The sequence below is a fragment of the Dreissena polymorpha genome, chromosome 6 (genome assembly GCF_020536995.1).
Source record: "Dreissena polymorpha isolate Duluth1 chromosome 6, UMN_Dpol_1.0, whole genome shotgun sequence".
Classification (NCBI taxonomy): domain Eukaryota; kingdom Metazoa; phylum Mollusca; class Bivalvia; order Myida; family Dreissenidae; genus Dreissena; species Dreissena polymorpha.
In genome coordinates, this window is record NC_068360.1 from 21,672,757 (window position 1) to 21,687,009 (window position 14,253).

The window sequence follows — 14,253 nt, forward strand, 5'->3', positions numbered from 1 at the left end:
AAATGGGTCTTATGCCATACGCGCACATCATAGCTATAGCCCACCCAGCCTACGCATCTTGCAGTCTGGTCAGGAGATACATAATGAGACCATAACAACTTTGAGTGATTTTATAGGGGGATAGCTTCGCCTCTGACCAGACTTGGCAAATGCGCAGGCTGGGCTTGAGCTAGGCTGGGCTAAAGCTAGGCTGGCAAAAAGGCCATAAAATCCAATTTGCATAAAGCGGCTATGAAAGTGTGATTTGAATGTATCGAAACAAAACTGTGTGTTAATCAAATATTAACATACAGTATATGTTGATGGTGAAGAAATCAACTCCTAGTAAGCCATGTGAGGACAATATGATGTGAACTCCCATAGTATAATTTGTATCTACTAACACTAATGTATGGTTTTGACTATAAAAAAACACACTTCATGCGTAGTATATGCGAATTTGTGAAAAACACACACAATAGTTAAATTTGTGTTTCAAATTTAATTATTTAGACACATACATTTTCAAACTTTATTTCAAAGTCAGCATTTATGTCGAATATCTATTGTAAAGATATTTCTTGTTATATTTAGTAGTTTTTTATATTTTGTTTTAGCGATTATAAAGCATTTTTGTCCTTGTCTATAGTATACCTATAGTTATTTGTGAACTCTTGTTCAACGTTTTATAAATTGAGAACTGTGAATCTAAACAAATCTTACCTTATACTATTGCGTTGTTAAGACCTGTGATACAATGAGGAAAGTCAATAATGAGAAGAAGGAATACTGTTTACATTTATATACAAGTGAATCAAAATTTTAAGTTTAGTTGTCCTAATGCTTATTTCAATAGAGAACTCTTCTTTTTGGTGTGGCATAACGATATACTACATCACCCAAGCAAGAAGTGACATAATTATATTCTACGTCACCCAAGCTAGTAGTAACATAACGATATACTTCGTCACCCAAGCAAGTAGTGACATAACGATATACTTCGTCACCCAAGCAAGTAGTAACATGACGATATACTATGTCACCCAAGCAAGTAGTGAATGATGTTGTTTATATTAAGAACGAGAACGCCTTGACAACATCACATTGATTTAATTGGTGTATTTTGTTTTACTATCAATAGAGTCATGAAAACACCTGATTAGCTGATAAATGCAATATTCATATTGCTCTTGAATAGCCAAGGAACACACAAAACACAAGTACTTTCCTGAATCTTCATTTTTTTTTGCATTCTAAAAAAATCACAATTTTACACTAGTCTACTTCTACATCCTGTATCCCTGATTTGTTTTGTAGAGCAGACATAGCAACATATTTGATTGAGATAATTGTACTATGATTTCAGTTTAATAATAAGATATAATTAATCTTTAATAAAACATTGAAATATGTTGGGGGTTTATGATGAAAACACTCCCTGCACCCTCCCGAAAACAATCAGGTAGCAATGTTGGTACGTTGATGTCAATTAGATGTTGTTCACACATAATTTGAGATTCTGTAGGGTGGTTGGTGGCTGAACATGTATAAAGGCATTAATAATATGTATTCACAGAGGTTTGTTTACCTTTTTGGGAAATAATTAATAAGCTAATTATTGTTCTGTTTTGAATACACAGTTGATGTACAGAGGACACTTTGGCAAGCAAGGGGCTTAAGCATTGCAGGCAAGAGAAATAGAACTTGAGCCAGATGCTGGACATTTATGGACCTCCTGTCTAGGTGGAAGTGACAGTTGTTGGAACAGTTATATTGTGAGCAGCAGAAATTTTACTTAAGATAGACACTTGACACTATACTGGCCCCCTCCTGTTTAGGTGGAAGTGACAGTGGTTGGGATAGTTATCTAGTGAGCAGCAGAAATGGAATTCAAGCCAAACACTTGACACTATACTGGCCCACTCCTGTTAAGTTGGAAGTAAAAGTTGTTGTCTAGTGAGCAGCAAAAATAGAACTCAAGCCAGACACTGGACATGTACTGACCTCCCTCCTGTTGAGTTGGAAGTAAAAGTTGTTGTCTAATGAGCAGCAAAAATAGAACTCAAGCCAAACACTGGACCTGTACTGACCTCTCTCCTGTTGAGTTGGAAGTAAAAGTTGTTGTCTAATGAGCAGCAAAAATAGAACTCAAGCCAGACACTGGACATGTACTGACCTCCCTCCTGTTGAGTTGAAAGTGAAAGACTGTTAAGTGGTTGTCTAGTGAGCAGCAGAAATACCATTCAAGCCAGACACTGGACCTGAACTGACCTCTCTCCTGTTTGGGTGGAAGTGAATGTGCCTTGGATAGTTGTCAAGTCAAGAATCACAAGCCAAGTCGTGTCAGGTAAGATTACATTGATATAAATAACAGCCGCAACCCCAGTGGCATGCAGCCCAATCAACTGAGGTTCAAATGCTATGTTGGTCAGTCATTGTCTGGTGTCAAATGTGTGTTGCCTATCATTTCAAGTATAATTGTTTGACGTCTTCATTGAAGCAACAGGAAAGAAGATAAAAAAACTGGAAAAGTGTCACTAGTCCTAACCCAATTAAGAAGAAATCCATATTTGATACTGTGTCACACAGTGTGTAAACTGTCGTCAATTTGTGTTTAAAATTGCAATTTTAGACAATTATTCATTGCAGTCAATATTAAGTTGTTCTAAGCAATTATCAAGGCATTATCAAGCCTGTTATTTATTACTTGTATCAATTAAGTAAAATTATTTAAAATTGTGTTTTTCATAAAATTCATTAATTAACCTGTAACATTAAAGCATGTTTATGACATGTTCATGCCTTAAGTTCATATCTAAAAGTATATGCAGTATGTATTTCAGTTTTATAAAGACATTAAGAACTTTTAAAATTCAATGAAGTGAATTTACTTATAATTTCTGGACAAACAGAGAAGTTTGGTACATTTTTTTATTTTGAGTTGTCTCCCTTGGACTTGTGTTACTGATAAATCTCACTTCCATTTCCAATGGAAAAAGTTTGGTACAATTTTAAATTTTGAGTTGTCTCCCTTGGACTATCATTACTCGTACCTATATCTCACTTCCATTTCCAATGGTAAAATATTGTAGCCAATCCCTGAATAATGTGAATATGCCACGATGTTTGATTAATCTATCCCGATGAGATTAAAATATGTAATATACCCTTTCATTTACACCCAGGTGTGTGTGATGTTAATCGAGATTAAATGTAGACAAAAATATTACTCTAAGAGGGATTGGCAGGAATGATACTGAGAACCATGCTGATGATCATGCATTGTTTAACCCATCAAACGTGATCCACCTAAGCTGAAGTGGGGGTGTTATAAAAAAAATGAATGATCATAATCATAGATAATGTGTATTTTTAAGTTTTATCAGTGATTTCAATTGAAGCAGAATCCTGCATGTTGATGCAAGCAATTTGCAATTTTCTCATTTTTGACCCTGCCAAACATTAGCCTTGCATCATTTTCATACATTTGTTTTCTACAATCCAACTTGAAAAAAACAACAGAAATGCTCGTTTATGGAAATAATAAAGCTTTTAAGAAAGTGTTTTCTTCATTATTATGATAAATAAGCTATTACAAAACCTTAAACATGCATTTAGGAACATTTCAAGTTTCTAAAGTATTTTGACCATAATCTTATCATTTTCATTTTGACCCCTCATAATTTTGAGACCTAGGGTCATTTTGACTCCTGGTTTTGAAAATCTACTGAAAACCTTGTTTATGAGGTGACTTTCCGGGCCAGGGGCCACATAATGTGAAGACCCAGAGTGTGTCCCAGCACTCCTACCTAATTTGATTACTAGACTCACGACAGTTAAAACGAATTTTGATTTAAAACTATTAACAGACATTTTAACGGCAATTAGAATAATATTTATTATATTATTATTTCCTGCACCATTCAGCATGTTATATTGAGATATTAAATATCAGATAAGAGATTAGCCCTCCCCCTAATTAAATCAATTTTGCATCTTAAACATTAAACCCTATCAGCGCTCGATCTAGGCCTAAAAAAGGGGGGCAGCACTATGTCGACCACTGTCCCCCCACCCTAGTCCCCCCTCCCTTGGACCGACAGTATGCCCTTGATTTTATATCATCACATTATTATAAAGGAAGTTGTATTTGAATTTTCAATAAATTAATCAACATTTTCACTCTGAAACTAGTTTTATTTATTATAAAAACGGTGTTTTAAATGAAAATACAAAATAAGTTAATAATTTTTGAATGTGGATACAGAAATTCTTTTCCATTCAGAACTGGTGCAAAAATCTGTTCTGGGTTTATAAATTAATTATTAATTATTAGCTGATATGAAAGCGTTTGTGTTTCACTTTGAATCAATAATTCAATATTAAATAAATTCTAAGTACAATCATATGTCTAGAATACAGTCGAAACTGACCTAACGGCCACCTGAATTTACCGGTCACCTGCAGACAACGGTCTGTCTGGAATCCCCCCGACGAAAAACACTCTATATTACACCTGAATTTAACGGCCACCTGTCCATAACGGCCAACGGCCACTATATTCAACTCCGAAATTCATATTTGAACTGAAATCAACGGTCACGCGTCAATCGTTTCGAGTCGCGAAAATTAAAAACACTGCACATCATTTGTCCGTCTATTTTGCGGTTAAAGCGTTTGACAGCGGTAATTGCCTTTGATATTATAAAAGCGGCCCGCTGCTAGTAAACAAATATTAAGGTGTTGAGAAGGTTTGTTTTCCCGGGATAATTTTGGGGGTTTCTTCACCAGAAAATATGTCAGAGTTTTTGACATGTTTAAAGTAATAATCGCTAATTAAATGACCGCTAATTAGTACATTGTACTTACAATATTGAGTATCGATTTTAAAATAAATTTTTCGGATCATTCTTTAAAAGAGCTTTCTAGCGTTAACAACACTTTTAAAAAGCAATCGGAATAATAAATCACGGAATAACAATGAGTGGTGAACGCAAGTTCCTCACATTAGGGGAGCGAGTCAAGTGTTTGAAACTGTTTGAATCTGGAAAAAGTTCGCGTGTAATAGCAAGTGAGCTCTGTGTTGGACGTACGCAAGTGCAGAGTGTGCATAAGCATAAGCGAGAAATTATGTAGAAGTATGAATCGAATGCAAATGTGAGTTTGAAGCGTTGTATTTTGTATGAGGTTGTCGAATTAAAATGCTTTTGTGTGATGTTTGCGTACGAATAAATTTTAACAAACTTTTTGCGTCTTTTTCTTATTAGAACGGTACAATATCTTCGTACTATCGGTTTATGAAAGCGTATCCGCTTTTTAGACTTGTACGGACGTGACGTCAACGGCACGTGACAAGTTTTATTTATTGAATGATCGAGATGCATGAGTAAACAATTATACTAGCGTAGATAAAGTCATTGCTTTAGTTTAATAAAAATATGAAATTAAATCAATCTATAAGATATTAATCTGTATTTTTCAATGTACGTAAATTCTGTAATTATAGTTAACGGCAATGAGCATTTGTTTAACACCGTATGCAAACGACTGGGTGGGGTAACGACGTAGCAATACTACCAACTGACAAACCATCTAAAAACTGTGATCCGAATTCAACGGTCACCTGTGGACAGCGGTCACTTTGGTCATTTGCCTTGACTGACCGCTGAATTCAGGTTTGACTGTACTTTGGATTTTTATGTCCCCCACTATAGTAGTGGGGGACATATTGTTTTTTCCCTGTCTGTTTGTCTGTTGGTCTGTTGGTCTGTTGGTCTGTTTACGCCAACTTTAACATTTTGCAATAACTTTTGCTATATTGAAGATAGCAACTTCATATTTGGCATGCATGTGTATCTTATGAAGCTGCACATTTTGAGTGGTGAAAGGTCAAGGTCATCCTTCAAGGTCAGAGGTCAAATATATGTGGCCAAAATCGCTCATTTTATGAATACTTTTGCAATATTGAAGGAAGCAACTTGATATTTGGCATGCATGTGTATCTTATGGAGCTGCACATTTTGAGTGTTGAAAGGTCAAGGTCAAGGTCATCCTTCAAGGTCAGAGGTCAAATATATGTGGCCCAAATCGCTTATTTTATGAATACTTTTGCAATATTGAAGATAGCAACTTGATATTTGGCATGCATGTGTATCTTATGGAGCTGCACATTTTGAGTGTTGAAAGGTCAAGGTCAAGGTCATCCTTCAAGGTCAGAGGTCAAATATATGTGGCCCAAATCGCTTATTTTATGAATACTTTTGCAATATTGAAGATAGCAACTTGATATTTGGCATGCATGTGTATCTCATGGAGCTGCACATTTTGAGTGGTGAAAGGTCAAGGTCAAGGTCATCCTTCAAGGTAAGAGGTCAAATATATGTGGCCCAAATCGCTTATTTTATGAATACTTTTGCAATATTGAAGATAGCAACTTGATATTTGGCATGCATGTGTATCTCATGGAGCTGCACATTTTGAGTGGTGAAAGGTCAAGGTCATCCTTCACAAGGTCAAGGTCATCCTTCACAAGGTCAAGGTCATATATAGGGGGACATTGTGTTTCACAAACACATCTTGTTTGGCTTGTAAACTACATATTTATAAACATATATAAATATTTTCTTTGGAGTAATTAGTTGGTTGCGTAGCGACCAGCTAATGTTGTTACTCAAAATTTCAAGTTGGTTCGGCTTATCTACGGAGAGCCTACTACCCACGACACATGCCGTATCTGCGGGAGAAAGAGTTGAATAATTTATGCAAGAGGTTTGAGTTCTCCAACTATATTCATTCACAAATGGAAACATTATATGAATATCATGTTAAATGTAATAGTTTCGAACGGAGCTTATATACAAAAGAATCAATAAACAATGATTTTATTATAGGTGTCGCGGAAGAGATTGTTTATGGATGATTAAAATAGTCCACTTCAGGGCTCAACATTAACCTAAAAACCAACTTGCCCTACCGGGTTAGTACTTAGAAAATCTACTTGCCCTGAACGTAAAGCCATTTGCCCAAACATGAAATATCACATTAACTGTTAACCTCATATTTTTTTAATAAAGATCAAAAGACCACAAAACCCTTTTTATTTTACACATTTAACAAAATGATTACAGCAATTAAAGTCTAATTAAAGTCTAAATTAAATGCTTTGTTCTTTTTTGCACTTGCCCAGGTGGACAACTAGATTATAAAGTAACTTGCCCGGACCCAACTTTTACTTGCCAGGGGCAATAGGACAACCTTTTATGTTGAGCCCTGCCACTTTCTGCTGCGTCTTAATGACGTAGTACAGGTCATTCATAATCTGAGGTTATTAATAGAATTGGGAAAACAACGCAATAGTATAAGGTTACGCTTGTTTATATTTTCAATTTATAAAACGTTGAACATGAGTTCAACAATAATTTCAGGGGTACGATAGACAACATAAAACCAAATATAACAAACAATTAATATAACACGAATGATCAGTATCGTAACCGTGTTCATGCTTCTACAGCGGGATTTCTGGGAAACGTTCTTTTGTTCTCAACAGATAGCGGCAATCTACGGGTGCTAAAAACGCAATAGTAGAAGGTTAAGCTTGTTTGTATTCACAGTTCTCAATTTATAAAATGTTGGACATGAGTTCACCAATTACTACAGGCACACTATTGACAGCCTCAAAAATGCTTTATAATCGCTAAAACCGAAAACAACTAAATATAACAAGAAATATCTTTTAAAAATATAACAAGAAATATCTTTTTAAGAAATATCTTTTAAAAATGTAGTTGGCGTAAACGCTGACTTTTAAATAAAGTTTGCAATTTACTTAAATTTCTAAATAAATAAATAAAATGAAAACAAAAGTTTAACTATTGTGTTTTTTTTTCACTTGTAAGTTGCATATTCACCGCATGAAATGTGTGTTAGTATTGTCAAACAACACATTAGTGTAAGTAGATAAAAAATATACTACGGGAGTGCACATCATATGTGTCCTCACATGCCTTATGATGAGTATATTTCTTCACTATCGGAATATATTGTATGTTAATATTTGATTTAAACGCAGTTTTCTTTCCACACATTTAAATCACACTTTCATAGCCGTGTCATGTGAAAATGGGTCTTATGCGTTTCGGCCAGCGTTTCTTAAACCCAACATGTGCATTTGCGCAGTCTGGTCAGAGGCGATGCTGTTCGCTATAAAATTACTCAATATGTTATGGTCTCATTATATATCTCCTGACCAGACTGAGAGATGCGCAGGCTGAGTGGGCTTTATATATGATGGGCGCATATGGAATAAGACCCATTTTCACATGAACGAGGGTCATTAAAAATCTCATTGCGAATTGTAAATAGCAAACTTGTAAATAAGCCTATCCAGGCTTTCAGGAACGATTTCCAGACATGCTGACCAAGTACGGCAAACATTGTGGTTGGATAATTAAACGACTTTCCTCTTATCATGACACTATACTATTTCGGTAATGATTGTTTTCTCATCATGAAAGCAAAATTGAAATTCTGCGAGATGGATATTAACGCGTAATTGTAACTGGGCCACAATATGCGTTGTTTGAACATAATACAGAGAGTAGTCCGGAATTCCTTACACTGAACAGTGCTGCATCCTTTGCGCTGAGCACAGACACAGTGATGTGGCCAAAGTTCAGAGGTTGTATCTCAAATCAGCCTATGAAAATATTCGAAAATATTAATGCGTGTCTGCTGGCTTTATGTAAAAGTCATTAAGATAAAAAGCTGAGTAAAACAGCTACAACGAAAAAAGCATTAGTGCTCTATACCTATGTTTAGGTCAGAGTTGTTGACACCGTGTGAACTGCTCGGGTAACAAGTAATGCATAAACATCAATGTACGGGTCAACAGGGCTGTCTTGATGACTACCTAATTCGTGAGTAAAAAGTATTGCTCGCAGATATATTTTTTATTTATTTTCATCAATGATCTTATATTGTATATTTTGAATTTGTATATGGTGTAAAAAATCAAAAGTTTTGTACAGGGAATTTTCATCATGAAATTATAATCTGAGTGAGATAGGTATTTGATATTCCAACAATATTCATTTAATATGATGGTGATTACAAATTGTCTTTATATTCAGTTCTCATTACCATTTTCATCATACTTTCTATGCTTTCAGAACGTCCAAGAAGGGCCATGTTGTTGTTATTTTGTCTAAGTTATCTCTATGAAATAAATAGGATGATAAAAAGTGCACACAAAGCTCGACCTGTGCGTTATGACACTCTCTTTATAAATTTGAATGGCATGTGTTCATTTCAAACTTGCAATTAATTTTGAAAAATGAATTGCGTCTTAATTATTCAAAAGCGAACAACTTCAGTGCCTTCAGCGCTTTGATTTTTTTTGTGCAATAACCTGTTTTGAAATTCAAGACTACTTCATTAACTTGGACAATCTTTCAGTCAACTGAATTTTTTATGTTGATTAATTATCTACATTGTTAACAGAATTGTAAATATTTGTTACAAGTACATGTATGACATGAAGGAAGTCAGGTATTTTGTTACCCCTCTAAACGTGCAGATTATAATGAATAATCTGACATTTGATTCAGCACATCCTGCTCTGTTTCAGTACTTAATTTCTTTGTGAATACAGATTAATGTTATTTTATATGAATAATGTTAATTTATGCGGTTTTGAAGTCAATTGCTTAGATATGGTATGCAGTATGAAATTGAAGTAAGTGGAATGTCAGTGTGAAGTTTTTTTTAAATAATTGCCATGTATCACATGTCTGGGTTCCTAAAATGTATTCTTCCTTTGTATTATTTATTAATAATTTCAGCAATCTTCTACAGATAAATGACAAAAAACTTTGTCCCACAGCATATCTTTTACAGGTCTATTAAGAAATAATTTAAATAATTCTGAAATAAAGTGGGTGACATTTTAAAATTAAAATTTGAGATCAGTCTTTTCAATGCGGCATAAAAAAACTAATATCCATTTTATGTGTTTTGCAATTAAAACACATTTTTATGTTCACTTGTTTTATAACAATCAGTTTCATACTATTGTATCAGTAACTTGAAAATTGGTAAACACGGTTGAAAGAGGGATGTTGACTAGTTTTGGTTTAGATTTAAAACATATATGAAAACAAAAATTATTCTCTTTGTTAAAATACTTATGAATCAAGCAATACAATAATTATGAAATCACAATAAATATCCAAAAAACCATATCTTCAATGTCAATAAAGTACATTAAAGTACAGTCTGTTTTACAAAACTCATTCCGTAATGCAACAGATAGAAAATAACACAAACATGTACATGTAAAGCAGGGCAACAGATTTAAAGGATCAATATATATTGTTTTTACGATTTGTATTTGACTTAAAACACATACAAATAAATAATCAATCATAACTAAACGATCAGGAAAATCTGAAAACAAAATGCAATTGATTCATGGTATTCGTAGAAAGTTTATATAGACACAGGTTTGGGCTGGTGTGTATTAAAAAATTAGCTTCCATTGTAAAATGCTGAAAAATGTCGGCTGCTGAGGGCAGACAGGCTAGGAATCTTCCATTATGGGTATTGGCGCCCAATATTTTTAATTTGTTATGAGACTCGAACCGTCCGGTAAAGGACGTTGTAAAGAGTATGCTTTCAGTTTTAATTGTGCGGGTGGTGATACACTCTTAAATATTCGGTTCAAAACACTGCAAGGATGATAAAATGGGGGAAAGGATTACAGGGCTTTTCATCCTTATATAACAGAGGCCGATATTCGGCTCCTTCCCAATTCTAAAAAGCCTTTTTTTTCCCAACTCTGGCTGAAAGACTTCCCAAAAAAAACGATTGAAATTCCCCTGAAAATCAAAAAAATAAACACAGCGGATAGTGTTTTGTAGCCAAGTTACTATTCGGTATAGTTTTACTGGTCTTGTAGATGATTGTAATTTCATTGAAAGCTTCCACGAGCGATAAACAAAGATGAAGGTTTATTTTGCGTAATTGTTGTCTGGTATCGATTTTTTCGCTACCAGTTCAGTTCAGGTATTTCCCCACTACCGCTAAGCCGAATTTTAATTGTATTTGTGTACCAGTCTAGAACAGAATATTGCGTAGTACGGGTTTTATTGTCGGTTTTTGCACGAGGGCCGCAAGGGAGGTCACCAGTGTCATCGCTGAATTTTCAGTTTGAAAATGTCACATAATGGTAAATACTTTTAGTTTACTGTTCAAAAACTGCTGTTACCTGTTGAAAAGTTTATCTGTTTGAAAATATAGCTGGCCAATCTTTGAAAAGAACATTTCCAGGTCATTAATTCATAACAAAAATAAAGTTCAAACCATTATTGTGACTGTTTAAAATTGATTAAATGATTTACCTGTGATGAAATGCTTTAAAAGTTTTTTTCCCAAAATGGCCATTTATCGCGCTTAAATTTCCCAATTTGCAAGGCTAGGGCTTCTTCCCAATTTCCAGATGAAAAGCCCTGGATTAAATGTTATAAAAAGCTTGTAGTGAAAACTAATTGACATGAAATCTGATATGTTTCCCTGTAAAGGTCATGTTGTATCTGGGATCAACTTGTATTGACAGCATATCTTGGTATGACAGTTTTAAACTTTCTTTCCCTACCTGAGGCTAATGCGTCTGTTATATTATACATCACTATGATTGACTTTTAAGTTGTAAATTAAGGAATATTTCATCCTCATCAAGTATTATAGGATAGAACCATACATAGTTCCGAAAATTCATGGCGATGTCTGTGCTCAGCGCAAAGGATGTAGCACCAATATATATTATATATAATGTATAAAAATAAAATTTAAGGTGAGTATTATAACAGTGACATGATGAGGCTTAGCAATGGACGCAAGGCTTTTCTAGCGCTTAAAATACAATTCTCACTTTATATTTAACTTAAAATATCATTTTAGTCTTAAAATATCATTTTACACGCAGATATATCAAACGATGCCAACAGGATCTTGGAATCCCAGTTAAGCACTGGTGTTTTTATGCCCCAGAAGGAGGGCATATAGTGATCGGACCGTCCGTCTGTCTGTCTGTCCTTCCGTCACACTTTGTGTTTAGGTTTCTCATAAATTATTAAATTCTCATAACTTCTATGTCGCTTCAGATGTAACCTTCATATTTGGCATGCATATGCACAAAAATTTTGACCCCCGTAACCTTGACCTTAGGATCCGCATTTAGGTTTCGAGATCTGCGTTTAGGTTGCGGAAAATGCTCATAACTTCTATGTCCCTTGAGAAATAACCTTCATATTTGGTATGCATGTGTATATGGACAAGGCCTTTCCATACGCACAAAAATGTTCACCCCTGTGACCTTGACCTTGAACTTAGGGTCCGCGTTTAGGTTTCGAAATCTGCGTTTAGGTTTCGAAAAATGCTCATAACTTCTATGTCCGTTGAGATAATAACCTTCATATTTGGTTTGCATGTGTATATGGACAAGGCCTTTCCATTAACGCATACAAATTTTCACCCCTGTGACCTTGATCTTAAACTTAGGGTCCGCGTTTAGGTTTCGAAATCTGCATTTACGTTTCAAAAAATGCTCATAACTTCTATGTCCATTGAGATATAACCTTCATATTTGGTATGCATGTGTTTATGGACAAGGCCTTTCCATACGCACACAAATTTTCACCCCTGTGACCTTGACCTTGAACTTAAGGTCTGCGTTTAGGTTTCGAAATCTGCGTTTAGGTTTGGAAAAATGCTCATAACTTCTATGTCCCTTGAGATACATGTATAACCTTCATATTTGGTTTGCATGTGTATATGGACAAGGCCTTTCCATTAAGGTAGTGCACCTCTAATGGGCACATATCCAAATATAATCTAATTAATTATTTTCTTAATCAGCATCATTTCACTGAACTACATGCAAATTTGTAGGTAGGCTTTCCGTGCTTTTTAAAAAAATATACCGTTTTTTTCAAAACCACCCCCACGCTCAGCTTTTGTACAGTTTATTTTCACCCCTGGGGTATATAAAAGTTCCATAATTCATTCAAATTTCTAAATATGGGCATGCTGTTGGTGTGTATAGATGCAGTAAAGGTGTTTAAAATTTAAACAAGATTAAATAAGTATTCTTTTACAGACATTTATTTTTTACAAATTTTTATCTATGGAAGAGCGCCATGAAATGTAAGTGATTTCAGCCAAGTAAAAATTGGGTCGGTTAAAAACAAAGTGTCATAAAATTCAAAATAGTACCATTTAAGTTATATTTTAAACATAGTTTTTATAGAAACACTAAATACAGCAAAAATACCAAGAAATAGACAAATTTACCGTTTACTTTTTGAAATAAAAATAAAAATTCAACATGCATCATCCGTATTTTCAGCAGTAAATCAGCCAATTTAGCCATAACGTTGTTTTAATTTAAAACATTGAAGGGTGTGCATAAAAATTTCAACATATTTACAACAAAACATAGCATATATGCATCATTAAATCAAATTACGTTAGAAAAGACATAAAACGTGTCGCAAAAACTATGCGATGTCGGTAGGATTCGAACCTGCGCGGGAAGATCCCAAAAGATTTATAGTACATCGCCTTAACCACTAGGCCACGACAACTTCACATTTGCGCAAGCTTAAATTAGATATGCATACGTAAACAGGTAAAAAGGCTCGCCAATCTTTGAAGAAATCGCGAAATCGTATTTTTTCAGATGATATTTGGATCAAAGTCAATATTTATTGTGAAAATAATGTATTCTAAAGGAATTACGTAAACATAAAACAAAATTCGAACTTTGAAAAAAATAAAATGCATCTCTCGGAAATAACCGATCATTGAAGATCGACAATGATCGTAAAATAAATCGCGGGAAATCATTAGAGGTGCACTACCTTAACGCATACAAATTTTCACCCCTGTGACCTTGACCTTGAACTTAGGGTCCGCGTTAAGGTTTCAAAATCTGCGTTTAGGTTTTGAAAAATGCTCATATCTTCTATGTCCCTTGAGATATAACCTTCATATTTGGTATGCATGTATATATGGACAAGGCTTTTCCATATGCACAAACATTTTCACCCCTTTGACGTTGACCTTTAACTTAGGGACCGCTTTTAGGTTTCAAAATCTGCGTTTAGGTTTTGAAAAATGCTCATATCTTCTATCAAAGCGTTAATAGGGGGCATATGTCATCCTATGGTGACAGCTCTTGTTTACAGATTATATGCAAAGCATAATACCATTGTT